The sequence below is a fragment of the Herpailurus yagouaroundi genome, unplaced genomic scaffold, assembly GCF_014898765.1.
Source record: "Herpailurus yagouaroundi ecotype Mexico unplaced genomic scaffold, PumYag 182, whole genome shotgun sequence".
Taxonomy (NCBI): domain Eukaryota; kingdom Metazoa; phylum Chordata; class Mammalia; order Carnivora; family Felidae; genus Herpailurus; species Herpailurus yagouaroundi.
In genome coordinates, this window is record NW_024412413.1 from 59,138,122 (window position 1) to 59,141,964 (window position 3,843).

The 3,843-nt window shown below is 37.4% G+C and overlaps 1 protein-coding gene across 1 annotated transcript in view; it reads left to right on the forward strand.

Annotated features, from left to right (window-relative positions):
- Window positions 1–3,843, forward strand: part of NEMP1 (nuclear envelope integral membrane protein 1) — an 18,622-nt gene that overhangs the window by 5,505 nt on the left and 9,274 nt on the right. The window lies entirely within an intron of this gene.

Genomic DNA, 3,843 nt, shown 5'->3' on the forward strand with positions numbered 1-3,843 from the left:
AACCATTTTATTTCTTTAGGAAAATGGCATCAGAGAATTTTAAAATTAGTTTCAAAACAATAATGCCTTTTCTTGGCATTAAGTTTTTCAAATGCCCTCTGCTATTGACATTATTTGTATCTTACTATCTTCTTGAAAATAATAGTGGGCTTAAAAAGGTATAGTGGTGGGGCACCTGGGTGGCTCAGTTGGTTAAGGGTCCGACTTTGGCTCAGGTCATGATCTCATGGTCCGTGGGTTCTAGCCCCTTGTCAGGCTCTGTGCTGACAGCTCAGAGCATAGAGCCTGCTTTGAATTCTGTGTCTCCCTCTGTCTCTGCCCCTCCCCCACTCACGCTCTGTCTCTCAAAAAATGAATACACATTAAAAAAATTTTTTTTGTTGTTAAAAAAATAAAAAGGTGTAGTGTTCTATTACTTGGTGCTGTGGGAGAGAAGGGGTTAACAAGTGTGACTCTTGTTTTTGTTTTTTATTGGACAGGTGCATGTTTCTACTTCAGGCTTTGTACATAGACTGGATATTCTTTTAAGGAAGTGATAGGTTCTTGTTCAGCAACTTTTTTTTTTAATGCTGCCCAATGTTTTTGCATACCTCAATGAATTTCTCAATACAGTAGTTTTAGCATTCACATAACCTTACTCACTTATCTCTCCAGAAGAAAGTAAACTTTTTTTTTTTTTTAAGTTTAATGTATTTATATAATCTCTACACCCAACATGGGGCTCAAACTCACAACCCCAAGATCAGGAGTGCATGCTCTTCCGACTGAACCAGCTAGACTCTGCAAGAAAATAAACCATATTTGTGAGTGGATATTCTTTCAGTACATTTGTGTGCTTGCTAGTGAGACAGATGTCAACAGGATTTTGAAAAGGTTTCACTTTATGAAAGATAGGCTAGGAGGAAATCCCAATTACTACTGGATTAAACCGTAGTGAGAAGCTGATAGATGGGGGTTCAGGGCATGCTACCCCAAGATGTAGCATCTTGGCATATTATATATTTTAAGCTGAGGGAGTTTAAGAAAACAACAGGAGCAGGAAGGTCTCTTTGACCTCCCCATCTTACCCTTCTCTGAAACAGACCATAAAATCTTGTGAGAGTTGCCTTCCCTCCCTCCCTCCCTATACCTTGAGGAATTTAAGACAAAAGGATATTGAGAGGAATCTAAGCAAACAGGCCTTGCTTGCTCTGTTTCCCCCTAGTTTACTACAATTGCCACATAGTCTTTACCGTATCATATTCCTTCACAGCTGTCCACTCTTCCTCAAACATAGCATAAAAGTACGTAGCTCTAACTGTTTCTTTGGGTCTTCATTTCCTTATGAAGGCTTTCATGTCACGTAAAACTTTTATTAAATGTGTATGCTTTTCTGTTGTTAGTCTATCTTTGTCAGTTTAAAATTTCAGACTCAGCCAGGGACCCTAAGAGGATCAAGGAAAAATTTTTCCTCCCTTACAATATTAAGAGTGAATTTTTTAAAAAATTGAGATGTAATTCATGTATAATAAAATTCACCCTTTCAGTGGTTTTTAGTATATTCACAAGGTCGTGCATCCACCATCACTGAATTCTTGAATTACCAGAATATTTTCATCACTCCAAAATGGAACCCCATACATCTTAGCAGTCACTCCCCATTCACTTTTCCCAGATCCTGGCAACCACTAACATCTTCTTTCTGTCTCTGTGGATTTGCCTGTTCTGGACATTTCATACAAGTGGAATCATTTGATATATGCTCTTTTTGGTCTGGCTTCTTTCCTTCAGAATAATGTTTTCAGGGTTCATCCATCTTGTAGTATGTATCAGTACTCCCTTTTATGGTTGAATAATATTACACTTATAGGTGGATCTATCACATTTTGTTTTATCCATCAGTTCATAAGTTGATGGACATTTGTTTTCACTTTTTAGTTATTATGGATATTGCTGCTGTGAAAATTCATGTATGAGTTTTTGAGTGAACATATGTTTTCAGTTTTCTTGGGTATATACATAGGAGTGGAATTGCTGGATCATAGAGTAACTCTATGTTTAACTTCTTGAGAAACTGCCAAACTTTTCCAAAGAGGATGCACCATTTTACATTCCCAGCAACAATGTTTGAGTGTTCTTGTTTCTCACATCCTGGCCAACCCTCCTTACTGTCTTCTTTTTGATTTTAGCCTTCCTAATGAGTATAAAGTGATATTTCATTGTGGTTTTGATTTGTATTTCCCTGATGGCTAATGGTGTTGAGTGTCTTTTCATATGCTTATTGGCCATTTTTATATCTTTGGAGAAATGTCTATTCAGATCCTTTGCCCATTTTTACAATTGGGTTATTTCTCTTTTTCTTGTTGAGTTGTAGTTCTTTATATATTATGGGTAGTAGACCTTTGTCAGATATGTGATTTGCAAATATTTTCTCCCATTTTGTGTGTTAATCTGTTTACTTTCTTGATAAGGTGCTTTGAAATACAAAAGTTTTAAATTTTTATGCACTCTGATTCATCTGTTTTTTCTTTGGTTGCTTATGCTTTCATGTCGTATCTAAGAAACCATTGCCTGGCATGGTCATGAAGATCCACCCCTGAGTTTTCTTCTAAGTGTTTTATAGTTTTTGTTCTTATGTTTAGGTTTAAGAAGAAATTTAACTTCAAAATTGGTCTTAGCTTCACCGTAAAACCATTTTGGACTGGCAGGCATCATTGCCTTTTTTTGTGTGTGTAACTTTGCTTTCTTAAAGTTTTGTTTTGTTTTTTAGTTTATTTAAATCTATCCATCTTTGTACCTAGACCAGAGTGATAACTGCATTTCCACTTAGAGTAGCACTTGATAAGTTGGTAAGTACAATATAGAACCCAAGGAAAAAGTTATTTAACTGTTTTGTGGTAAAGAAGGTAGCTGGTACAAACTTGGGTGGGAAGATATGAGAAAGTGGTCGCTTTTAAGGCTTGAATTGGCTGAGATTGAATACAAACTTCTGAATGGAGAATCTTCTGTCTTGGCTGAATGAAAGGGACTGCGTATGTTAATTGACTGCTCTTAAAACTTGAAACAAAACAGTTGGAAAAAACGATTTTGTGATCTTTTAGCATCTTCTTAAAGTACTATATATACAAAAACATTGTCAAGTCTGTTTATCCTATTCAGGAGAAAGATAGAGAAAATAAGTAGATGGGGTTACTTTAGCTCTGCCTTTATAAGGGAAGCAGGACCTGGGTGTGAATGTCAGTTAACCTATTCACTGGTTGTATGACTCTGGGCAAATTACTTAATCCTTCTAAGCATCAGTTTTCTATTTGTGAAATAGCGATTATGAGAGTGCTTGACTCATAGCATCATTGGAGAGTTAAATGATAGACAGCATACGATCTTAATAAACACTTAATAGTAGTTTCTATTACTGCTTTTTCTGGGTTAGTTGCTATTTATAACATTTAAATGATTAAATTTAATGGAAATAAGACTGCCCATGGGGCGCCTGGGTGGCGCAGTCGGTTAAGCGTCCGACTTCAGCCAGGTCACGATCTCGTGGTCCGTGAGTTCGAGCCCCGCATCAGGCTCTGGGCTGATGGCTCAGAGCCTGGAGCCTGTTTCCGATTCTGTGTCTCCCTCTCTCTCTGCTCCTCCCCCGTTCATGCTCTGTCTCTCTCTGTCCCAAAAATAAAAAAAACGTTGGAAAAAAAAAAAAAAAGACTGCCTTGTTTCTCCTCTTGTTTCAGTTTTCTTTTTTTATTAATTTTTTTAATGTTTATTTTTGAGAGAGAGAGAGAGAGAGAGAGAGAGAGAGCCCGCGCGCGTGCGCACAAGTGGGGGAGGGGCAGAGAGAGAGAGAGAGAGAGAGGGAGACACAGA